General features: G+C 25.1%; 1 long non-coding RNA gene across 1 annotated transcript; it reads left to right on the forward strand.

The window, feature by feature from the left end:
• The first annotated feature begins 11,175 nt into the window (after window positions 1–11,175).
• On the forward strand, window positions 11,176–18,506 carry LOC145835143 (uncharacterized). The gene is made up of 3 exons (XR_014369834.1): window positions 11,176–11,298; window positions 15,900–16,034; window positions 18,058–18,506. It is a non-coding gene; the product is annotated as an uncharacterized LOC145835143 (long non-coding RNA).
• The last annotated feature ends 9,214 nt before the right edge of the window (window positions 18,507–27,720 follow it).

Here is a 27,720-nt window from a genome sequence, read left to right on the forward strand (position 1 = left end):
ATATTAATTTTAGTACCAAGTAAAAAGTTTATTGAGTTCTAGTATTTAAAAATTATATGTATGTTTTAATTAATGAGGTGCACGACAATTTAAATTCTGACCATTCAAATTCTATAAAAAAAATTAAAAGGGCAAAAAATAAATATAATTGAAAAAATATAAATACGTATATAGGTCTAGTCAATACCTACAGACCATTTTTTTCTTTATAATTATATTAAATACTTTTTGAGTAATGGCTAGAATTAGTTTAGAACTAAAGTATTTTTTAAAATTCTCTTGTAACATTTTTTAACTTATTTTTTGCTATCAAAGTATCAATTATTTAGATCTACAATATTTTTATCAAATATACGATACTTTTTGAGAGATGGTCTCATAAGTATTATTTAAGAATTTGAATTGTCATGTAACTAATCAATAACCCCTCAAACTAATGATTGTTTTAGTACTTAAATGGTTACTTTTTAAATGTGTAACATTAATAAACTTCTAGCATTTTATGTTCTAATGTTAGAAATTACTCTTGAAAAATAAATGTTTTGTTTATTTTCCGTAAGAGTTCTTCAAAAACAATATGTTTATGAGGGTTTTAAAAGTTTATTTTTCAGGAGTAATATTATGTCTCTAACATAACAAATGATAAAGTTTCCAATATGTTACTGGGTTGGTCACTCTACCTGGAAAAACCTAGAATTTGACAATTTTGGCAAAAACACCTAGAATTTGAGAAATTTTGAAAAAGAACTGGAAGTTTGAACAAAAATCACTAAAAAAAACCTGGGTTTTTCACATGTTTAGTAGTAACATTTTGATTTGACTCAAAAAATCTATCATATAAATAAAATAGTTTTGTCATCATCAAAAATATTTTTTAGTAAAAAATATATTTAAAGTAGCTTTACAGTATCTTTTCTATATTTTTTAACACAGTTTCTTACATTAAACTTAACTTTAAACTAAAAATAGACCCAAAATGTTTACTTATGAAAACCTGGAAAAAATTTGAAAAAAACGAGTGGCAACCCTGTATGTTATTGAAATATTAAGTTGTAATTAGTCATTGTTGTATACTTTATTAGGTTAGTTTTTAAAGTTTTGTACTGACAATGTACTAAAAAAGTACAAATGTAAAATTGTACTAAAATGTTTTGTGTTCTCACAAAAGTATTACTTTTGTAAAAGTCAACTTTTCAAACAATTTGTTTCTTTGAAGTGTGCTTGAAACAAAATGTTTATAAAGTTAATTTTTTTGTGAGTAATATTATGTTGAGAACATAACATGTTTTTTTTAATATATAAGTGCAGTGCTTCTGAAATGGGGTTCTGTGACGCCTCTCAGGGGTTCCGCAAAGCCTTTCGAAATTTAAAAAAGAACATTTATTTAATTAAACATTTTATGTAAAATTAAAAATTAGTGGTTCCGCGGGAAAGTTGAACTTTGGAAAAGGGTTCCGCCACTAGAAAATGGTCATAAGCACTGTATAAGTGTATATAGTTATCTGTTTTAACTAAAAAAGATTACTCAATTAAGTAAAATGTAAAGAGCTTGTTTAAATAAAGATGTGAAAATTAAATATTTTATTTACAACCACGTTTCGGTGACAAAAAATTGCGATCTATTTTATATAAGCAACATTGTAAAGTGCAGTTTACTATTATATTATACTTAAAAAGGTCCCAATTTTTGTTTCACCGACCTGGTTGTAAATAAAATATTTAATTTGCACATCTTTATTTAATATAAAAGTGTAAAATTATTAATACTATTTATGTAACTAAAAAGTATACTTAATGAGTACAACAGTCACAAGGTTGCCATGAAACCTGGAGTCCTGGGAAAATATGGTATTTGATAATTTAGGTAAAAAAACCAGAAATTACAAAAAAAGACCTAGATTTTCAAAAAGTAAGCTGGAATTTAAAAGACTATACATGTGTAGTAATGAAGTTTTGGTTAGGGACATAAATTTATCATAAAAAAAATTATTTCTGCATTTTTTTAATTAAAAAGCACATTTTAAATAGGTTTACAGTATTTTTTCAATGTTATTATATTGCTATTTATGACAGTTTTTTACCTTGAATTTAATTTTATACTAAAGATGGAAGAAATTTTTATAAAACCTTTAGCAACCCTGCAGTCATTATATTTGTATTATAGAAAAATTAACAGACTTAGGTTCTCTTTTAAAATACGGATAATGACTATTTTTAGGGGTATAAGTTATTAAAAATAAAAATTCTGCTTGTATTTTTTTATTATTGTCAGAAATTTGTTTATACTAGTTTTGTGACCTTTAGTAAAAGCTATTTCAAATAAATGTTAGTTTGTAATAGTTAATTTTTTGTGAATTGATTGCTACATTTTTAGTTTTGTATGTTTTTTATTCAACTTCTTGATTTTCATTAGCTTTTGTTTTGAAAATGAGTAGCATTGGAAGTCAATTGTGCAGGATAAGTTACTACAATCAACGTAAGTTGTTAAAAGGTGCAAGGTTTAAGTTAAGAATAATTGAACTAAAGTAATGAATTTAAAAAAAGTTGAAGTCTGAATGATTATTTTATTAAAATGATTAGTTTTACTGGCTAACTAATTCCGCTTTTTATTTCCACATAAGGTAGTCTTTTAAGCAAAAATAACTAACTTAAGAAACAGCATTTTAATGTCACTATGACTCACTCTTCATAAAAATTTGCATTTCAGTATAACAACATTGTAGGAATAAATTGGTCTCCATGTATTAAAGGTTAAGTCTGAAACACTTATTAGGTGATTGTAATTAAGTTGAGCTATAAAATATTGTTTTGTACTTGTTGACAAAAACAGATTGAGACTTAACTTAAAAGCTATCTAATATACTGTAGTTTATTTTAAGGAGGGTTACAACAAATAAGCTTAACTACTCAATGATACCATTTTTCAAACTAGTTTATAAATAGATTAAAACATATAACGAGTGTTGTAGACCGCTTCTTGCTGTAAACTTATTAAAAAATTGTAATTTTTTTCGTATTTGTTTTTTGTTACGTCGCTTACTACTGCACTGTGTTTTTTGTTTATGTATGATTTAAGTTGAAATTAAGATGGCCTGTAAAAGAAATATCATTTATCCATTAAGTCCACTAAATATGGTTCACTTTTCGTATATATGTCTGTTATATATATATATGTGTTTGTTACTCTTAAAATTGATAAAGTTATCAAAAGCAGACCCACACGAACTAAATGTTTAAGTAAAAAATTCCTATTAATGCTTTGAAGAAAATTTTATTCTACTGTTTGTCATGAAATACCATGTGTTTTGCTATAAAGGTAAATTTTGTTTAGACTAACAAAAACTTTGCAAGACAACATTCATTGTTTAAGTATTTTCGTTATGTAGTTCTATGAAATTGTACCTGTATTTTTTTTTTTCGACAATTTTCACCTTCAAGTAGGCCGGATTTTAGTTCGATCTTAAAAAAAATGTTTAAGTTCATTAAACTAGACGAAAAACTTATGCTGAAAACTAAAATTGTTTCGCAGAGTATTTTTTAGTCAAAACAAAAATATTTCTATTTCTTCATTATATACCTAGATAGTTTTTTAATCAAGTTTTGTACAGCATAAGTTATAAGTAGTTCAAAAATTATTTTTAACGTATTACAAACAGAGTTGCTACTCCTTCAAGCTAGTTAAATCCATAATATTTACAGTGAAAATGAACTGGCTAAGTTATTAGTAAAAAACGGTGAAGATTAAACCATTTTTTTAACCTTCATGTAAAAGCTTGACATAATTAGATGTATAATAGCTCAATAACGTCCTCGTAAAGCATATATCAAGCTAGTTGGGTGACACAACCCTAAAATTAATAACAGAACGAAATGTCATAACTTTGTAAAACATACTAAATGCATTATTTAAGTGTTGCCATTCTCAAAAGCAAGTTTAAAATTTCAAAAGAAGCACTTACCTGCATTTAATAACATTGTTATTTAACTTATAAATCAGTTGCAAATTTCTACTGGTGTAGTTGATCCCTTAGTGAACATTAAATTAAGTGATGGAACTTAACCACAGTTGATTTTATACTTGAGAAATAAATTTTATTGAAAATTTTTATTGGTATTAACTCCAGTAACACGAGATATTACTTCAATTTATACAGAAGTCCAATTGTTGTTAAGGGGAGATATTTTAGTAACTGTATGTCTATTTAATCAACTAATAATATCAACAACTGTGATATATACAAGGTTATAAATTGCTCCTAAGTTTAGGACTTTTCATAAACCAGAGGAAAACAAAGATATTAAACTATAAGTTATTACACACTAATGTAATACTAATCAACGACTTTCTGCTAAGTGTAAATTCTCTAAAAATTTAGTGGGAAGTTAGTTTTTAGAGCATATATGGAAGTTTTATTTGTAAATCGGTTTTACAATTTTAAGCCAAAGCAGTTGAAAGCTTAAAACCGTTTCGATGATAAAACCTAATTAGGTTTTAAAATAGTGATCCGTTAGTATATTTGACTGTGTTCTACAAATGCAAAATGAAGTAGTACAGTTCTATATACTGAACTAAAACAAATTTAAAAGTTTTAATCTCGATTACTTTGTTTAGTAAACCCTCAGTAGTATTAAGGTTAAATAGAATAGATTATATCCAAAATTATTTTTGAAAGTTAAGTTGGTATAATCGTATAAAAACCAGCCTACGCAAACTATATAGAACAACTGTGCTAAAAAATTTGAAAGTTCTGCAATTATGTACAGTATATATCGTATATTGTTTGTATCATTAAAGTTTAAAAACATTTAATACACAATGATTAAATTTCATTTGTAGCTTATTAGGGGTTTAATTCCTATTGCTGAAAACGTTTTGTGTAAGTAAATGCAAGGATATCAAAGTTACATTTAATGCAAAACTTAGTACTATTATGAGCGCGAAAAATTTACTAGCTCAGTTACATATGACAATACTTATAACAGGGTCCTTATCGTTTAATATATCAATATTGACGAAATAGTAAAAACTTTATTTAAATAATGTTAGATATTTGTTTTTTTTACTCAAAAGTGGCGAGAAATAATCAGTTGCCTGAAGTTGTAGAATAGTCAAGACAAAATAATATTTCTGAATGAAAATACCAAAGTTAATTGTCTTATTGTTTTTTTAAAAGTATTATTTTGAATACTGAGATCTCCAAACAAATTGTATCAACTGTGATTTACTAAGTTACTTAAGTTACTTTATAAAGTTTTAGTTTGTTAAAAAGCTATCAAAAGATATATGCTCATATTATTGGTTTAAATATACTGCATCGTTGTTAAAGTTATGTTGTAGTTATAATTATTTTGTACTAAAAGGTTCTAATCACAGCTTAAATATTGATTGGTTATTTTTCTTAAAGAAAACTATATTAGTGAAAAGCACGTATGTGCTATAATAATTTATACTTTTTTATTAAACCTGTACTCAAAGATTAGAAATTTAAGTTTTAATTACATTAGTTTGTAGTATGTATTAAATTAGTACTTTAAGGTTCTTTGTAATCATAAAAGTATATATTCAATTTTCATAGTATTTAATAATATATAATCATATAAATGTTAAAATGACTTTGCTCGTAACAGTTTATCTGCAAACTATTTCGAAACAAGTTTGCTATAAAATAGAAAAGATTTGTCAAGAAACTATTTATAAATTTGATCCACAGAAGTTTATTATGAAATTATATTTCTTTCTGTATGGATCGCCAGTTATAATTACTTTTATTTAAATAGAACCAACTAGTTGAGAACTTTAATAGTTTTATTAAATGTTTTACAAATACTGCTTTAATAAATTTCCCTTATAAGTAAGCTATGCAAGTTTTGTTTACCAGTTGACAAAAACAGAGATAAAATTAGGCTATACGGTTTCAACTTACACAATACTTTATTTAATCATAAGTAACTAAACAAATAATAATAATTTTCAAAGCAAACTTATTTACAATATCTTTTATTTATTCAAAAAAAAAATTTTTTTTTCAACATGCTTATACCTATACTAGATATAATTAATTTTAAACCAAAAAAATTGATATTTGTTACTTTTTTGAACATACTATAACACTTTCCAAAAATATTCAACTATTCACAACTAGTAAACTAGTTTTACTAAAATAACTATTAGTCTCTGCTATTAGTAGAATTTTAGTAAAACAGCTTTAAGTACATATTACAAAAACACAATAAGTAAGTCACAAAACTTTATCATTAAACGTTTAACACATTAATCAATAAATCATTTCAGTGCATAAAATATTCAGTTAACATTACACACTGATAGCATTAAAATTTAAAGTATAATTGCTGCATACTGCTAATAAAACAAGTATACAAATTGATAAGTGTTGATAAAGTTTTTTTATTCTTGGTAGTTGAAAATTTGTAGTCGGTGGGCCACATTTACCTAAAAGAATCTTTCACGGAACGCTTAATTTGGAAAATTTCTACTAAAAAACAAACTTTCTAAAACAAAAATGTAGTAAAATTATTGTTTAATTAGCACTGTGTGTACTAAACAAGAATTTTGCACCATATATTTAACATTTTTACCAGAAAGCTAAACTTTATTTCATTTGAAAAGTTGTATTTAAGCTGAAAATGCAATGCTGACCGGATCAAGCGTATTTTAGACTGTCTACCCTATGATAATATGAATTATAACTAAATCTTGTAATAAATGTTATCTTATTTTATTAAATGTTATACTTTTACCCGAATTTGTATAAGGAATAGTATAAAAAGTTATTTTTCAAACTTATAAAACTTACTTTCAGAATAAATTATTCAACTAATGTTATCACTACAATGACAATCGTTGAACACAGAAGCGACAAGATATTTAACTCAAACGGAAATCTAGATGAAGTTGTTTATTCATACATACAATTCTTACTGAAAATTGCGCACAAAATTCCAAGAGTTGAAGAAAAAGAAGTGAACATAAGAAAGTTTTCTGCAGTTAAAAAAGAACTGTACGAATTTTTGGAGATGCACAGTGATATTTTTGAGTTGGAAGGATTTTCAGTAAATTTGAAAGATGGTTCACTTTTGCATTCAGTTAACATAGACACGTATCAGTCGTGTGAAGATTTTATCAAGTTAGTTGATTTGCAACGATGTGTTGAGTTCCTTATAGTGCTTCTGGATTCAGAAGTTGAATTTCACCAGCAATGTCAATGGAAATTTAAAAGAGGAGAAGTCAATAAAACAGTTAAAGAAAGTTTTTCTCAAAGTAATTTTTTGGTTGACGACTTGCGCACCAAAACAAAATGCTCAGACTACAAGGAATTAAGAAGACACATACAACAAAGAAAGGACAATTATTGTGATTGTCAAGTTTCGGTCCATAGAATTGATAAGTTGTCATTCATTTTCAAAGGTCAAATTGAAAATTTTGAAGATCAGAAATCTTGCAACATTTGTTTTGGCGATTTTGAAAAAGGGCAAGAAATTTGTCATTTACCGTGCAACCATTTTTTGTGCAGAGATTGCGCGGTAAAATGGTTCAAAATTCCAGTAAATGGTTCGGATGCGAAATACCAGTGTCCTTTTTGCCGAGACGACTGCACCTAACGGTTGTTTTTTTATATTGTTTATCAAAAATATTCTTTTCATTCATTTATAAGATATTTTCAAGTTTGATAAATTTGCAAGGTTGAAACATTGTTGCAAAATAGACTTTTTGTGTTAACAATATCATTTTCTTTGCAATAAACTTTATAAGTTATAACCCTTTGCATGTAGTATATTAAGCTAAAGAAAACAGCTATAAAAACATCAAATAAATGCTTTATATTTGTTTACTTAAAGAGAAGTAAAGCTATAAGTTTCAATAAGTTTAATGATGAACTAAGTTTTTTGGGTTTAAATAAATAAGCAACAGTAATAGTTTTTAAAACGACGTTAAGTATAAATTGCATCTATTTTAGAAACATTTTTTAATAATGCGTTTTAATGTAAAACCAATTTACACTTATTAAATCGAACTCATGTACTTAGCTAATTTTTCCTAAATTATTACAAGTGTTTATTGATTTTTAGGTACTTGTTATACTCTGGAAGTTGTTTGCTAGACTAATTTGATAGCTATTTTTTCTTGTGTTATTTAAAATTTTTCAGTATAAACCTTTTGATGTAAAACTCTCAATTCAAGTTGATACTTACTAGGAAACACTTTTAGTAGAAAATAATCTTTTGACGAAAAAAATACTAAACAACTTTCTATAGCTGCAACTTAATACTTTTAATAAAGAAGTTTTAGTTGTGTAGTAGTTTTTACTCTACTTATGAAATTTGACTACTTATAACAGATAGTAAAAAACAAATAAGGAGTGTAAATTTTGGCAGACTTTAAGAAAATCTTCTCAAGTTTTAATAAGTTGTAGCTCGAATTAAATGTTAATTCATTTACAAAGGTAATAATTCATTTACAAGCAAATGCTAGTTTTTAATGTTAATGTATTAATAAACCTCAGTTTTCGTATCTCAACATTTTTTTACGTCTACCAAACCTAATAAGGGCAAGTAAACTAAAGGGGTTTTGAGCTGAACATGTTTCATATAGTTACACACAATCAAGATTAAACAACCAATATAATGCGTAAAGTGTGATTTATGACAACATCAACCGTTTTGTTCTATGTTCTTATTTCTGTCTTATTGAATGTAGTTGTACTTATAGTTTTTTGTCCCTAGTTACATTTATCTAAAAATTATTTTTACAAACGGTGAAACAAACGATAAATGAAAAAAACCATAAGCTATTAAAATAACTTAAAGAAATTGAATTTCGGTTAATTCTAATTGTTACTAATGTTTAATATTTTGAAAATTTAAAAAGGAAAATGCAAACTAAAAGTATATTAATACACAGTTTTGTTGTCCTACTAATGGCTACATAAAATGATATGAACCAAAACATTAAAAAAGAAGCTTTACAAAAAACTACTTGTTGAAATGTGCAAACCGGGAAGAAAATTTACGTTTTTATCTAAGTAGAAAAATAAAGTCTTATTACATCTTAAACATAGGGTTGTACAGACAATATTTAGCAAGATTATCTTTTGAGAAAGTAATTGATAGTTGTTAAAAAACTGTTGAATTTATTTAACTATATAATAAGCGCATATTAAAATTTAAAGCTCAGCAATTTTTAGTACTTTTTCACGCAAAATTTTCAATTCAAATGAAAAGAACAAAAGTGATTATTGTAAAATATTCTAATGACGAAATAACAATCAGTCAACATTCTATTGCTGCCACTTAAAATTCAAAATAATTAGTATTACTTTTATACTACTTTACATTAACATAAAAGCATTTGATTATCCTAAAGAGGGTAAACAATCTTTTAATAAATTAGTTTAAAAAATTTCATTAGGGAAAGCAGGAAAACCATGAATTTTAAAGTTTAAATTTTTGTAACACAAAACAATTCAAAGCAAACTAAATTTAATTTATAAAGATATAAATCATCTATAAAACTACTTTAAACAAAGTTATGTGAAGTAATAAAAAATTTTCTAACTGTATGCTTAGTTTGTTTGTTTATTGTCCTTGACAAGACGTTAAATAGTATTCGTTCTGTGCGACTTGATAACCGATAGGTTCTTCGTGCACCAGGTCCTAGAAACAAATATTTTGAGCGTCTTTTTTGTCGTTCATTAAACTACAAAAATATACTGAAGAAAACAGATAAGTGCTTGAAAAAGTCAAAGACCCTGGGACCTGGAGTGTACAAAAAAAACTTTTCAGTTATCAAGCTTAGATTAGATTTGACTAAATTAAAATTTTTATAGTTTAACTTAATCAAAATATTTTGAACAATACCTTGTTTTTAAAAAGTCGCCTGATTTAGCATATGTAGAATTAAAATTCATTATTAATTATCTTTTTTCATAACTTATCATTCTAAATTGTCGTTTGTTTGCTTAAATCTTTTATTTGATAATTTAAATTGCTTATGTCCATTTTATTTGGATTTTATGAGTTGCCTTAAAGTCTGTCGTTCATAACAATTGTCTTTTAATATTAAAACAGTATATAAAAAGCTTATTTTATGTTTTGTTGACTGAACACTTTATCATATAGTTTAAATTGAAAAGTAATAAAAAGCTGTAATTGGACCATACTCGAAAAATCAAACTTGTCCTTTTCTTTATTGATACAAATACACTTTTAAGTTTTGATTACTTTTATAAGTGATTTAAAGTTCTTTAACTTTCTATAAAGTAATATGTTTTTAGTAAGAATTAAGTTATTAATGGAATATAGTTAAAATAACTTCTAAACTTATACGAATAAATTCATCATAACAACTTACCATAAAAAGTTGATAATTATTAACTCTTAAATCATCGATACTTTATTAAAGATGCCAAAAACTCAATTTTAAAAATATTCTAAAATATAAGCTAAAAGTATTTAACGCTTTTGAAAACAACTTAACTATTACTTAACTATCTTTTATAGATTTATGTAGTTTTAAACTTTAATATTTGTTTTAAGTAAAACTTTTCTACAGTTATTATTAGAAAAACAAAGATTAGTTATAAAAAGATGCTCTTTTTAGGTATTTCTGAAATTTTGTTTGGGTGTTAACGTTAAGCATATTTTGAGCATTTAAAGTAATAAACCTTGCAACTTCAAAATAACACAAAAGTTATTTCTTTATTGCATTACATGTCATTAATATTTTTAAAATCATTGTAATTATTAAAGTTTGATGTTCGTTAATTTATGCTAAAGTATGTTTTTCCTTAAATTTTTTATTTTATGTTGTACTTTTGAGTAGTTAGTAAAAAATTAAACAAAAAAATTGATTTCAGCTATCTAATTTTAAGGTCTAGCATAGAAATTGATAAATTGATCCTTAACTGTTCTTATGTGTTTTAGCACATGAAGATCTTATAGTTTTTTTTTAATATAAGATTTCTCAAAATAAGTTTTCATACAAATATGATACTAAAAAGTTGAAAACTTTTTGTTTTAATTAAATAAGTTAGTTGGTAACCAAAAGGTTTTTCTTTGGTAATTTCAAATTTTCAAATTTAAATGTTTAGTCACAAGGTAGAGCTAGAGAATCCTTAGTGAGATCACAATAACAAAGTTAATCTCAAATTTCATGATTGTAATTTATATTTATCTATTGAATTCTGTTTTATCAAATGGATAGTTAAGCATACTGTAACTTTTACTACTTTTGTTCCTGTCCATAAATTTTCTAGTACTTACTTGGATTCAACTGAAAAGGTTTGTTTATTAAACTGTTTAGTTTATATATGATAATAGTTAATGCCATAGTATATTAATGTTTTTTACACAACTTGATCTTAGGTTAAGAACTTAAATAATTGTCTTAAATATTTTAATGTAACTTATGAGTTATATTTGAGTTAAGAGCTCAATAGAATTAATGAGAACCACAAACTGAAAAGGCTTTTTATTTAAAAGTTTCTAAAAAAATCTTTTTAATTTTTGAGTTTGATCTTTTCAGGATTATCATAAATCTTGGAGTAACCTAGAATTAGACAATTTAGGCAAAAGCAACTAGAAGTTGAAATATTGTAAAAGTCTGGAATGTTTAAAATTTAGACACAAACAATCTATCATCATCTACAATAATTTTTTGTTGTATTAATTAAAATTTGTGGACTGTAAAATAAATATATTTTAAGCACTAAGACAGTACGTTTTCAACATTTCAATACTATTTCAGACAGTTTTTTACCTTCAATCAAATTTTATAGTATATTTTTCAAAAAAATTGTACTTTCTAAAATCTAGATGAAATTCAGAAATCCTTGAAAAATTTCCAAAACACCTGTTTTGCCAACACTTAAGATAACTCAGTTAAGTTCTGATTTTTTAAATTCTGGATGATTAAGGCCTTACTTATTCTTAGGATAACTCAGTAAGAGTATGGCTAGCTTACTTTTTTTAATATAAGCAGGGTTGCCAAAAAACATGAAATCATGGAAAAAACAGAGTTTGACAATTTAGGCTTTTAGAATTTTAGAAATTTTGTAAAAAACTAGGAATTATGGACAAAAATCACTACAAAATCTGGAATTTTGAACCAAAATCACTAAAAAACCTAGGAATTTAAACAACTTTTACATATTAAGTAGGAAAATTTCTATTTAACTTTAAAAATCTATCATATAGATCAGGGTTTTACAAACTTTTTTTCAAATGGCCCTTTGAAGAAGTTATAAAAAGCTATGGCCCCCTTCAACAAGATCACTCAAACTACCATTTAATACTTTTTTTATTTGCTCTTCATCATCAATTACGGAATGTGTATTTTTCAAATTATGACCTCCTGGCTCCCCTGTGGCACATTTACTGCTCATGCCCCCCCCCCTTGGCCTCTTTGCTGCTTGTAGCCCTCTGAACATCTGACTTGGCCCCATCTGAATTTGGGAACCCCTGATATTGATGATTTTTTTTGTCATCAAAAGGAAGCTTTATAATATATTTTCAATGTTGTTACACTATTTAACATACCTTAAACATAATATAATACTAAAAATAGACCCTAAAACGTGTAATTTTAAAAACATGGAGAAAAATTACCAAAAGTATTTGGCAACCCTAATAAAGTCAGGATAGTTTTAAGATTTTTGAATTTTTTTTTTTAATTCTCAGTCCATTTTGATTTTTTAGATCATTAATGAAATTTAGTTGTTTAAGTATCAATGTTTTGATTTTAAAATCAATTTTGTACAAAAATTTAATTTTTTATTGAATTTAAGTAATTAATTTAAATAAAAAATGATTATCTAAATCTTAAAAAAAAACCTTAAAAAAAAACTCTGCATAACTAAGAACAGTTTTAAATTTATTGTAAGTCAATTTTTTGTACTCTCAATGACCTGAAATTAAAGTAAATGTCTTTTAGGTATTTATAAGCAGCTTTTTGTTACAAAAATATTTTACTTTTGTGGCCTTAAATACTCAAAAATTTTATAATATTATTATGTTTTATTACAAATTTTGTTTTACTGTGATTTGATTTCATATGTCTATACAAATGCAGAACAGTCATCTCAAGTATCTCTGTTACTATGTCTGTATATATACAAATTCAGTTTATTTTTTAATTACACAAGCATTAAAGACCATAGAAGGTGGGTAGTACAACATTTTGTTTTATAAAAATTAACATTGACTGATTTTTAAAAGTATATTAAGGTGAAATTTTTCATTACTGATTTTTGTGAAATTAAAAAAAAAAATGTTCTCTTTGATTTTTTAATATTAACCTCTAATGTTCAGTAATAGATAAATCTTATTGTAATGGTTAAAAAGATTAAATAGAAGAATTACTTAATATTGTTTTAAGAAAGTTTAAGAGTTCAATAGGATTTTTGATGGAGATGCAAACTAAAATGTGAAAAATAGACTACTTGATAAAAAACTAAAAGTTGAAAAATAGACTACTTAATAAAAAATTTATCTTTTCCTTTAGTTTTTGTGCAATTGTTTTTGCAATTGTTTTAAAACTTTCTCAATCTAATATTTAATAAATATTAACCAATAGTTATTACAGCCATCATCAACAGAGTTGAGATGTTTTGCGCCAACAATAATAATTAATGAACATTATCTTGCAGTAAAGTTCATTAAGTATTATTGACAAGTTTTAATAAATTTTTAGAAAACAATTTTGTTTTATTAGTTTGTTTTAAATTTCAACCATAAAAGATTTAAATAATTTTTGGTCATAAATGTTTTTAAGTTTTCTTATAAACCACTTCCTACAAAATGTTCTTAATATCAAAAATAATTTTTGTGGATTACAAAATATATTGCTTTTTAATGAATGATAAAGGAGATATACATAAATAAGTAATTTGTTTTTAATCTCAAGAAAATAAGCCATTTATACTCTATAGGCTTGTATCAGAGTATTTTTACAAAACTTGTTATTTTTGAAAACTATTTGAAGTTTTATATAAGTTATCTTTAAATCTATACTTAAACATTCAAATGAGAGCCAATATTGATTTTTCTAATACAGCCTTAAGCAGTAAAATGTGTAAAAAGACTATTTCTTTAAAAATAAATCTTCTCGTATGTGTTTTAAGAAAACATCTCAAACTTTTAGGAAATGTTCCTTGTCATATTAAGAAAATTCTGTTAAAAAGAATTTTTGAAAAATCAAAGAATATAAAATTTATAAAAAGAAAAACTAATGAAAAGTTTTTTTTTGTCATATGTTCATCTGTTCGGGTGAAGTTGAAGTAGGATATTGTTGTTCTCTTTTCGGAAGCACCGGAATTATAAATTTTGTGTTATAATTTTTGGTGTTTTTATGTTAATTTTTAAACTTTAATTAGTTAAACTCAGTTTTTTTTTTCATTTTTAATGTACAATCTTGGTTTATTTTTGTCTTTTTGTTGTATGTCTTTCTGTATAAGTGGCCTAGGTTTTGATGCCTGGGTCCTTCATATGACAATAAACTTACAATAATAATATAAATAAGACTACATTGAAAAAATAGATTTACCCCCCTCCCCTGGCCCCTATGACTATTTAGAATGTATAAAAAAAATTAAACAACTCTAAGTTTAAAAGAATATATGATACAATTGTAGACGAATTAAGTTACGCATACAATTAGACAATTTATATTAAAATTACCTTAACTCATTTACCAAACATTACAAAACCTGTATTCTTTTGTTTAGCTAAACACTTATTATAGGATTGTAACATACTTTTGATTTTTTTGTTGAAGTAATCAGGCTAGTTTGGATATTTTTTTCTAAATCTCATGGTTATATGATTTTAACTTTTAATCTTTAAGTTGTGTTTTACTAAATTCTTTTGTTATTTTTGGTTATTTATATATATTTAAGCTTAATTCAAGGTGTTTTTTTGGTTATTAGCTTGTTAGATTTTAAGAAATTATAAAACTCAAGATGATTTGTGCTAGCTTGATGTAACTCAAGCTAGTTTTTGGTCTTTCAGGCTTGCTTTTTGTTGTGGCATCTCTGTTATAAAGTTATGTCTAAATTTAAGGGTATGGGGGATAACTTTTTTTTTACCAAAATGAACCTTAGCTTTTATATGAAAACTTGAAAGTAAAACTATAAGTCAGTTTTTTAAAATTTGAAATTTTTGTTAAATTTTTTAGGAAGTCATTTTTGTAAAAAATCTTATAAGCAGCAATTTTTTAACCAGAAACTTAAAGATTAATTAAAAATATATCTTCACCCTCACTTTTTAATCTATTGACATCAAACTTTCTGGTGGTCTCCCTTGCTTTAAAATAAAAAAAAAACTATTTTAAATCCTATTAAAAAAAAACCAAAAGGAGATTGTAAAATCAGTTTCATTCTTTTTTTTTGAGGAAAGATAATTTTTTCTTAATTTTTTCAAACTCTTGCAATAAGATTGTTTATTGTTAAGTAAGATAAGTTATAATGTTTAATATAAGCTGCTTAAAAAAGGTAGATTTTGTTATAAAATATTTTTTTTTCCTTATTAACTTCACCATTCCATTAGAATCCTATTGAGCTCTTTAACTTTGTCCCCTCCATATTAAAATAGTTTTTATCATAGGAAAAATATAAAACAGTTGGTAGCTAAGATAAACATCTTTAAAATAATGTTATTAACAGCCCATCCCCCTATGATTTTAATGAAAGTAAAACTTATACTTTATATGTTTTTACTAATTTGTATCCTGATAATAAAAACAGGTAACAAAATATTAAGTAATAAAGTTTAAAAAACTTTTTTTTATTGAAATTTTCTGATAAGAAGTTTTTTTCACTTTTGGTCCAATTAAAAAAAGCTTGTTTTCAATGGATAATACATTTAACTTACATTAATTTTAACAGCATTGAGAAAAAAAAGGTCAAAATGAAGTAAAACCGAGTCGATTGAAAAAACAACCAACAATCTACGAGTGTAGATATGTTCTGCAGGAGTTTTTGATAGGAAATGCTGCTTGGAGCTTTCTATACACTTTGCAGGTTCAATATTTATGTTATTGAATTGTTATTGTGGCTTGATTTTTTATCAAGTGAACCATAAGTATGTAAATAAAATGAAAACTATTTATAAGGTTTAACATGCTTGATAGTAGGTTGGAAAGGTTACAAAAATACAGAGACATTTTTGTAAAATTATATTAGCTTTAGTATAAAGTCAAAACAACACAAATTAAAACAAAATATTATATTGTTATGCCTTAAAAGTGCATACCTTTTAAAAAATAAGATATGGTTACATAAACGATCAACCTTATTAAGCCATATGGGGCTTAAGTATTTTTTACTAAAATTAACATTTGCTCATTTAACAACTTGAAGTATTAGCTGTAAATTACTTTTTATAGAATATAAAGAAGTCAATTAATTTTTCAGATATAGTTAGTTTTTTAGAAAAAATCAATACAAACATATTAAGAATTTATTAGTTTTTTAAGAACTTCTTTTGTAGAGTTTTAACAAAGCTAGAAGTTGGCTTTTACAGATTTCTAAAATTCAAAATAACTTTTGAGATATTGCCAGTCAAAGTCAGATAGTTAAAAAGTTCTTTATGGGAGTATAAAACTAAAACAAATAAAAGTTGCTCCAATATATCTTCTACATTTTTTGAGATAAATACTTCAAGTTTCATAGAAATGTTTCTTGCAATATTTATAACAGTTTGTAGGAATAAAATAAAGAAAAAAATAAAATAAAGTTATGAAAAAAAAATGAAATGTAGTTATAACTCTACAAAATAAGGTCATGTTGCAGGCTTGCCCAAAAACCTAAAAATCCTGGAAAAACCTGTAATTTGACAATCTAAGCCAAAAAACCTTAAAATACCTGGAATTTAAGAAAATTTGTTAAAACATGAAATTTTAAACAAAAATCACTAAAAAGTCTGGAAATTTAAACAGTTCTCACATGTCAGTAATGCAATTTTGATTTGACACCAAAAATTGATTATATAAGTTGAAAAGAGTTGTTATCATCCAATTTTTTTTAAATGCAAAAAAACTTATTCAAGTAACTTATCAGCATCTTCTCAATGTGATTATATTATTTAAGACAGTTTTTTTACCTTAAAACTAAATTTTTATTAAAAAAACTTAAAAATTTGTACTTTCAAAAACCTTTAGCAACCTTGAATTTTTGAAAATAGTGATTTACCCCCTTTATTACCTTTGCTCTAAATATACCTTAAGACGTAGTTTGTATATGTATAAAACATGAATACATTAGTATTTTATTAATGTCAACTTAAATTTTTGTAGTCTAAAGTGCACAGAACCTATTTTTTTGTACTTAGCAGGCACAGCTTTTAAAATAGTCAAATATTACTGTTTTAGACTGTTCTGTTGGTATATATTATATTTTTAATAATTAAGGGCATAAGGGGGTTAAACACTCTTTTTAGAATTTGATCTTATTTTATATAATTTTTACTAATCTACAAGATGCTTTTTATAGATTAAAAAAATTCAAAATAATTTTTGAGATATAGCCGGTCAAAGTTGGAGGCAACAATAGGTTCCTTATGGGAGGCGCAAACTAAAACAGCAAAAATAGACTAATTCACTAAAAATCTATCTTTTCCTAGGTTTTTTTAAATAATTATCTCAAAACTTCAGGAAGTGTTCCTTGATATATTTAAATTTAATAAAATAAAATTATCTCAAAAAACGTAGGAGGAGATAGATTTTTAGTGGTTTCTAGTTATTTGCTGTTTTAGTTTGCGCCTTCTATGAGGAACCTATTGTTGCCTCCAACTTTGTCCGGCTATATCTAAAATCTATTTTGAATATTTTAAATCTGTAAAAAGCATTTTGTAGCTTGGTAAAATCTATATAAAATAAAATTAAATTTCATAAAAAGGGTGTTAACCCCCCAATGCCATTAAAAGTTGACCTTAATATTTGCTGATACATGTGTAAACAGAAAATACTCATTTATTCAGCATTATTATTCAACAATTTAATGAGAAATTTGTTACCAACGCAAATAACAATCATAAATATTACAGCATCAACTTGTCCGAGGAGTACTCAAGCATGTTTGATGATTATGGTGGGAAGTTCATCAGCTAATAGTGTGGCATCGTAGTTAGCAGTTGACAACCAGACATCGCAATTTGATGGAGATTGGAGTTAGCAAGCATGTATGACGCTGAAGATGTTTGAGTTATAAATCAGTGTTTGTATTATGACACATGTTTAGTTCTGCCTTTTTAGCTTTTCTTTAAAGTACTACTATTGTACTTGATTGAAAACAAACAAGGTTTATTCAGCACAAATATGTTGCTCTCATGTTGAATTGAATTATTATTTAGAACTTTAATTACTTTGTTTTTTGCTTGATAAAATAATTTCCGATGTAATTACGAGCTGTATAAGTTAAAATTTTCTTTATTTTGTTACAGTTGTTCAAACTGATGAAAACTTGTTGAAATATATTTGTGTTGAATTGTTTGTTTGGCATTGTTTGTTTTTCTCTGAAAGTTTTATTATTTACAGCAAGAAGCATGTTCTACAACTTATAATAATTATTTTCTAATATCAGTTAAAAATATATAAGCACACCATCTAACAATCATACCAATTCAATATTTTTCTTGCCACTGAATTAAATCTTAATTTTATTTTGTTCATACAAATGGTACAATGAATGCATTATAAATTATTAAAAACTTGTTAAGGTAGGTAACATTTAGATGCCTAATTATTTTGGTAAGTATATTAAGGTTCTTGTTATCATTTTTATTTTTTATTTTGTTGAAAAATTTGTATGTGCCTAGGTTCTTCTTTTTTACAATCAAATAAATCTAGCCAAAGTAATATTTAAAAACAAATAAGTCATTTCTTTCATCTTTGAAATTAGGTGTAGTTAAGATATAAATGCTACTACTTCATAAGTATAACTTAAGTTTCTGTTTTATATAAGCTATTTTTGAAGTCATTTATATATTATTTCATTCAAAAAATCAGTTATATTTATGCTGGAATTTTTTTGAGCACAGGGTGTACATAGTGTTATAATATTTATAAAACATTAATTTTATTTACTGAGTACAAATAATAAACTCAAAAGTGACAATATTTCTGGCAAATAATGAAAATAAAACAGGATTGTTTGTTTATATATTTTAAGTCATGGTAACTATATTTAAAACCCAATTGCATATATAATTATAGTATATTCTACAATATAGTGCTAGTAACATTTTCATATATATTAAACTTTCCAATATTACATCAGTGTGAAACTATTAATATAATAAAACTACCAGCAGGGTTGCTACTTTACCTGGAATCCTGGAAAAACCTGGAATTTGACAATATAGGCAAAAATAACCTGGAATTTAAGAAATTTTAACATGTTCAGTCGTAAAAATTTATCATATAGATAAAAAAAAATTGTCATCACCAAAGATTTTTTCATTAAAAAACACGTTTTAAGTAGCTTTACAGTACCTTTTCAATCTTTTTATACTATTTAACACAGTTTCTTACCTAGCTTAAAACATTAATTTTATTTACTGAGTACAAATAATAAACTCAAAAGTGACAATATTTCTGGCAAATAATGAAAATAAAACAGGATTGTTTGTTTATATATTTTAAGTCATGGTAACTATATTTAAAACCCAATTGCATATATAATTATAGTATATTCTACAATATAGTGCTAGTAACATTTTCATATATATTAAACTTTCCAATATTACATCAGTGTGAAACTATTAATATAATAAAACTACCAGCAGGGTTGCTACTTTACCTGGAATCCTGGAAAAACCTGGAATTTGACAATATAGGCAAAAATAACCTGGAATTTAAGAAATTTTAACATGTTCAGTCGTAAAAATTTATCATATAGATAAAAAAAAAATTGTCATCACCAAAGATTTTTTCATTAAAAAACACGTTTTAAGTAGCTTTACAGTACCTTTTCAATCTTTTTATACTATTTAACACAGTTTCTTACCTTAAATTTAACTTAAAACTAAAAATAGGTTTCAAAATGTGTACTTTTGAAAACCTGGAAGAAATTTGAAAAACCTGGATTTTTTTTTGAAAAAACGAGTGGCAACCCTGTACTAATAATGGATATTTAATTCCAATACCAAGTAATAACTTTAAACAGTTTATACTAGTACTTAAAGTTTTATTTTTGTTTTAATGGGGTGCACGACAATTCAGATTCCGACCATTCAAATTCTTTAAAAAAATTCACAAGGCCACAAACTATAAAGTGATATATTTGAAAAATATATAAATACGTATATAGTTGTAATTAATACCTAAAGACCTTTTTTAATTTAAAACATTTTTTGAGTTATGACTAGAATTAGTTTAATGATAAAGTAATTTTTTAGTTTTTTAATCTAATAATTTTTTTATAACTTTGTTTTTTGCTATCATAGTATTATTAAATTAACTATTACTTCTAGCATTTTGTGTTCTGACATGAAAATTACTTTTGAAAAATAAATGTTTTGAATAGTTTATTTTCTATTAGTGTGCTTGAAAACAAAATATTTATAAGACTTTGAAAAGCTTTTTTTTTTAAGAGTAATATTATGACTAGAACACATAAGTTTCTAACAGTTATTAAAATATATTTAAGTTGTAATCTGCGATTGTTGTGCCACTCTAAAAAGGTTAATTTCAAAGTTTTGTACTGAGATTTTAATGTTTTGTATTCTCACAAATATTACTTTTGTAAAAGTCAACTTTTCAAACAATTTGTTTCTTTGAAGTGTGCTTGAAACTAAATGTTTGAAAAAGTTCAATTTTTATATGAGTAAATGATGTTGTAAACATACCATGTGTATAAATATTTCAAATTAGTGTTAACAATTATTAATATTATTTATGTAACTAAAAATATACTCAATGAAAACAACAGTCCAGGGTTGCTGAAAAACTTGGAATCCCGGGAAAATATAGAGTTTGATAAATTAGCTAAAAAAATCTAGAATATAAAAAAAAAACATTGATTATAAACAAAAATCAATAAAAAACCTAAAATTTAAAAGACTTTTTCGCGTTATGTGATGAAATTTCGATTAGATACAAAAATCATAAAAAATTTACCTTTATCTATTTTAAACACATTAGTAGCTTTACACTATCTTTCCTATGTTTTTATACTACTTTAAGCAGTTTTTTACCTTAAATTAGATTTATGTTAAAAATGGACTAAAGATTTTATTTTTTAAAAACTAACAATTTTATAAAACCTGGAAGAAGTTTTTAAAAAACCTTAAGCAACCGTCAAGTCATTATTTTATATTATAGAAAAGTTCAGATTTAGGTTCTCTCTTATAAACTACAGGTAATGATAATTTTAAAGTAGTAGATATTTAAAATAAAAACTCTGCTATTTTCACATTATTGTCAGAAGTTTTGTTTATATTAGGTTAATGACCTTTAAGTGAATTCAATTAAAATAAGTGTTAGTTTAGAAACATTTTGTACATTTTTTTTGAACGGATTGCTGCATTTTCAGTTTTTTATTTACTTACAATTTTCATTACCTTTTGCTTAGAAAATAAATAGCATTCGGAAGTTAATTTTACAAAAATAGATCTAAATTATTTCGAGTAAAAAACAATTTTAAGTCTCATTGACAGGGTTGCCAAAAAACCTGGAGTATGAAAAATTTGAACAAAATCACAAAAATCATGGAATTTTAACATTTAAAGTAATGAACAAAATCGGCGAAAGTCTGCAGAACAAGTCCGGACTTTCGTTTGCCGTGTAACAAGCTCAAATTTAACAAAAGGGTTGATTTTAATGTAAGTTTAAAGTAATGAAATTACGGTTTGACACAAAAAATCTGGCACAATAAGAAAAGTTTTTTGTTTTTATTGCAAAAGAAAATTAAAAAGCACAATTAAAATATCTTTTCAAAATTGATTAACTAATTAAGACAGTTTTTTACCTTAAGTTAGGTTTATAGTAAAAATGTATATTAAAAACTTGTACTTTTAAAAACCTGGAAGACAACAAGAAATAATTTTATTAGAAGTATTTGGCAACCCTAGACTGATTCTTTATAAAAATGATTTGTTTTTACTAGTTTTCTTATTTTACATTTTATTTCTAGATAAGATAATCTGTTTTTTTTTAACCTTAAATGTTAAAGTTTAAGAAATAGAATTTTTAATAGCAATATTTTAAACTTCTTTTACATAAGAGTTTTCATTCAGTAAAAGAAAAATTTAGGAATAAAATGGTTTCCATGTAAAAAAGGTTAAGTCTGAAGATTGTAAAAAAAGAGGAGAAAAATAGTATTAGACTTTATTTAAAAGCTTATATAAAATACTGATTGTTTGTTTTAATAAGGAACCACAAATAAGTTTAGCTACATTTAGTAATACCATAATTCAAACCAGTTTATGGAAAGCATAAAATATATAACAAATTTTGTAAACGTTTCTTGCTGTAAATTAAAAAAAAAATTGTTAAATGTTCTTTTTTTTTTCGTATTTGTTTTTGTTACTCTGCTTACTACTGCACTGTGCTTTTTGTTCATTTATGATTTAAGTAGAAAATAAGATGGCCTGTTAGAGAAATATCATTTAAGCGTCAAGTCCACTAAATATGATTCCCATTTTCGTATATATGTCTGTTACTCTTAAAATTAACGACGTTGTTAAAGGCACTTTAATGTTCAGGCTACAAAATCTTAATTAATCTTTTGAAGAAACTTTTATTCTGTTTGCCACGAAATACCATGTGTTTTGCTATTAAGGTAAAATGTTGTTTAGACTAACAAAAACTTAGCAAGACAAAATTCATTATCTAAGTATATTTTGTTATGTAGTTGTATGGAATTGTCCCTATATAATTTTTTTTCGACAGTTTTCGCCTTTAAGTATGTAGGCTGGATTTCAATTTGATCTTGAATCAAATATTTTTCAAAGTTAATTAAACTAGACAAACTATATGCTGAAAACAAAAGTTGTTTTGCAAAGTATTTGTTATGCAACTCTATGACCGAGAGGTCTTTTTTTTGTACCTAGATCCTTGAACCAAAAAAAATTTTGTTCAATAAACCTTAAGTAAGTTAAGACGAAAATACACCTTTTATTTCTTCAACAACCACTTGGAGAGTTTTTGAATCAAGTCCTGTAAAGCATAAGCTATAAGTAGTTCAAAAATATTTTTCAACGTACTACAGACAAAGTTGCTATTCATTTAAATTTAGTTAAAAAACAGTTTGATTTAATATAAAACACCAGCCCAAAACATTTTAAGTAGTATTTAATACGGTCCATTCAGTTTCACTAAGTAATTTTAATAAATTAGTTTAGTGCCACTGGCTACTAGAGCAGAGAACCCTTAGCTGAAAGAAAGTATTTAAAATCATAGTAAAGCAATAACGCTTTAAAAGTAAATCTATGTATGTTCCTAAACATATTTTAATGAAAACTTAGAATTATCATGTTGATATAGAATATGCAACAAAATTCTAAACTTTGTATTTGCTTTATAAAACTATCTACATGAAGACTATCGGTATTAATTTAACTATAATTAGTCCTACGCCTATCAACTACTACAAAGTTAAATTAATATAGGCCTGTATTTTTTTTTATTCCTAACTGGATTCTATGCGAAAGCTGCAAAATAAGTATTGTTAAACTAATTAAAAATAAACGCCTGTAATTAACAAATTGTCAAAGCAAAATTTATAATTCATAATATAAATGGTTATTACCTAGTAAGATAAAGACTTGAAACTTTTTACAAGTTCCATTTCTAAGCAATTTTAATTAAACTAGTTCCGGTGGTGACTTTATAATAAGTATCTATAAATTTCACACAATTATAAGTGTGTTAATGTATGTAAAAAAGGTAAAGTCTAACCACTGATTGTTTGATAAACTTTTGTGTATAAATTGATAAAAGTAATTAGTTTTAAATAAATTCTTCTCAAAGATACAGTTAAGTATGTCCTTGTAAACCATATCTCCGCATTACTGAGGGAGTCTGAAGAAAAGCTAAATATAAGAATTACATGTTATCACTTTTCAATCACCCTGACAGTAAAATTAACAGTAGTACCATTTACTAAAGCCAGATTTAGTATACCAGTCAGAAGTTAATATTATAACAGTAAATCGTAATAATTTTCAACAGATGAGTTACTTCCTTGGTATATATGATAACTTGTTGATGGAATTTAGCTATTAACTAGTTTTTCCTTAGTTGTAAATAGTTAACAGCTTTTAAAGACGAAATAGTATAAACTTATATAATACGAGTTGTTACAGCTATTTATACAATAGTTTTAAAAAATAATTTTCTTTTAATAGCTGTCTGTCTATTAACTGTTTAGTTGAGTAGAAATAACTACTGTATAGAAGCTTGAAATAGTTTGTAGAACAGTTTAAATAAGCTAACAATTCCTTTGTGAAACTAATGAATTTAGCAAGAACTACTTAAGGTAGTAACAAACCAATTAGAAATTATACAACTTAACCACCTTTTGTTAGTCAAGTTTTTATCAATAGTTGTAGTGATGGAGGGAAGTTGAACTTAAGTTAGGTTTAAGAGCATATATGTTGGTTATACTTTTTTAAAGCCTTTTAATTTTTTCAGCCATAATTGTTCAAATAAAATTTTAACACATTTATCGACGATACACATAATCGGAGTCTTTACTAAGTTTTTATGTTTTCAACTACATCCTTAAAACGCACTATTAGGTAGTACAGTTCCATACATATTACTAAAACAATATAGATTTTAAAAGGGACCAACATGATTAATTTATTGATAAGAGCCTTTAGTATCTTTGTGTATAAAGCACTTAAACTAGACTGGGGTTTGACAGCTTTTTGTAAATGGCGGCCTAATTTTCTTATAAGAAAAATGCTCGCGCGCCGCACTATTTAGAAAAAAACCTTCGAGGGTCAAAATTATTTTAAAATATTGTATTAGACCCATAAAAAATACTGTTTTAGGAAAATTTATGATAAAATAAGCAACATAACGGCACTGGTAAAGATTAATTATTAAGAGCTTGCTTTTAAAAAAGTAAATTTTTAGCTAAATGTACCTCGCTGACCTCAGTTTGCTGACTCCTGGATTAAACGCTTTCTTTTTTTACATAAGCCTAATTACAAAGAATAATGACTTGGTAGAGTAGACCATATCTAATACTCTAAAGTTTTTAAAAGTTAGATTTGTATGACAGTAAACTATTAAAATATTAGCATACAAAAACTTCTTTATAACACAACTTTGCTAAAAGTTCAGAAAATCTGGTAAATGGACTGTACTGTATATTGTTTGTATACTAAAAGTTAAAAACAGCTAATGCATAAAAATTATATATTTGCTAAATTTCATAATGGGTTTAATCTCATATGCTGGTATTGTTGTTTATGCAAATATTTGGATATCAAATTTACATTAACACAAAACTTGGCATCTTTATAAGCGCGAAATTATTCTACATCATTCTCTAACCAAGTTTACATAAGAAAAAATAATTACAAGGTCTTTTCAAATTTTACATACCAATACTTATTAACCAAAAAAAAACTTATTTTCAATAGTTTTACTTGTTTTACTTTGTCATAGCTGGTGAAAAAAAAGGATTAAAAATTTAAAACTAAAAAAGCCATAATGAACGGTCTTATTTATTTTTCATAAGTAATGTTTCGAATACTGAGTACTCCGAAAAAATCGTATCAACTGTGTTTTGAAGTCATATATTAACGTTTGAATGTGGGGAGAGTTTTTACCAATTAGTTGTTACCTTAAGTAGTCTAAAAGTTGTCATCAAAGACTCAAAACTTCTATAAAGTTTTAAAATGAAGTTGTAAAGATAGTTCTAAAAGATACAATGTTTGTTACTACGACTATGAAATAGTTTAGATCACAGATTTTTATTCCTTACCTATTTGGGATATTTCAAAAACCTGTACTCAGAATAATGGTAACTATTAAACTTGATTTGAAAACCTCTTTCTTTATATGACAAATAATTTGGTTATGAATAGAAAATTTTTCCAATATTCTAAGAATAGAGTAAAGTTTCAAAATTTTTTGAAGATGAGTGAATTTTTATGTAGACTTAGTTATTGGCAGAGAATAAGTTACTTATAAAATGCAAAAACTTACTAAAAAAGTACTAATTCAAATAAATCTCCGTTTATTGTTTAACATTTTCTGTTTATGTATAAATGAGTTTTTTTAAATCTTGTACATCAGCCAAAATAAATGAAATGATCTTTAGTAAAAATAATACAAAACTAATTTCTTAGAAAATAAAAATAACTTAAAATAAATGTAAAAAAATAAACTGTTATGTATTATATTAATACTAAAGCTGTTTATAACCAAATATTGAAAACTAATTGGAATTAGCACATAACTAAGAATGTAACTAACTGAAATTAAAAGCTTTTGGTAAATTAAGCAGTTTGTAAAAGCTTAGTTTGTTTATAAGTTATTGTAATTTTTTGTACTTATATTATTGGTTTCAGTATACTGGTTTTCTTTTTAGTAGTTATGTTGTAGCTGTATTAATTTTTTTTATAAGTTGTTGAATTAAAGCTTCAACTTTTATTAATATTTTTCTTACAAAAATCGTTAGTAAAATGCAAAAAATGTACTAAAACAGCTTGTTTTTTATTTATTAAATCTATATTTAAAGAATATTAAAATAAGTTTTAAATACATATGTGTATAGTTTAACATTAGTACTTTAATATTCTCTCTAATCATATAGGTATATATTCAGTTTTTATAATATTTAATGAGTTATAATCATACAAATGCTAATAAAAACCTTTGCTTGTAACAGTTTATCTTCAAACTATTTCGAAATAAGTTTGCTGTATAAAAGAAAAGTTTTGTGAAGAAAAAAACAAACTTGATCCACAGAAGTTTTTACAATAAAATATTTCTTCGTGTTTAGATCATAAGTTATAATTACTTCTTTTAAAATAGAACCAACTAGTTGAGAACCTTAATTGTTTTATTAAATGTTAAAACTATAAAAATAATTACTTGAAGTTAAATAAATACTCCTGTTTAAGTAAACCATGCATGTTTTGTTTTCCCGTTGGTATAGATAGAAATAACGGTTTCAACTTACACAATACTTTATTTGGTCATTAGTAATAAAAATAAAAAGCTTACTTAAATAAGATCTTTTACGTCTACTAGAATAAAACTTATTTTTTACTCCAACATGCTTATATCATTACTGTGTATAACTAATTCTAGTCGAAATATTCAATATTTATTACTGTTTTGAACATACTCTAATACTTTCCAAAAATATTTAACTGTTCACAACCAGTAAACTAGTTTTTTTTAAAAAACTATTAGTCTCTATATTAATATACTTAAGTAAAACAGTTTTAAGTATTACATTAAATACACAATGAATGTAACACAAAAACTTTATCATTAAACGTTTAACACATTATTCAATAATTCATTTTAGTGCAGAAAATATTCAGTTTACATTACACACTGTTAGCATTAAAGTCTAAAATATTACTGCTGCATACTATTAATAAACCAAATAAACAAACTGATAAGTATTGATAAAGTTTTTTATTCTTGGTAGTTGAAAATTTTGTAGTCAGTTGGCCAAATTTACTAAAAAGAATCTTTCACGTACCGCTTAATTTAGAAAAGTTCAATTAAAAAAA

Source organism: Thalia democratica, chromosome 4 (assembly GCF_965202585.1).
Source record: "Thalia democratica chromosome 4, ktThaDemo2.hap1.1, whole genome shotgun sequence".
NCBI lineage: Eukaryota > Metazoa > Chordata > Thaliacea > Salpida > Salpidae > Thalia > Thalia democratica.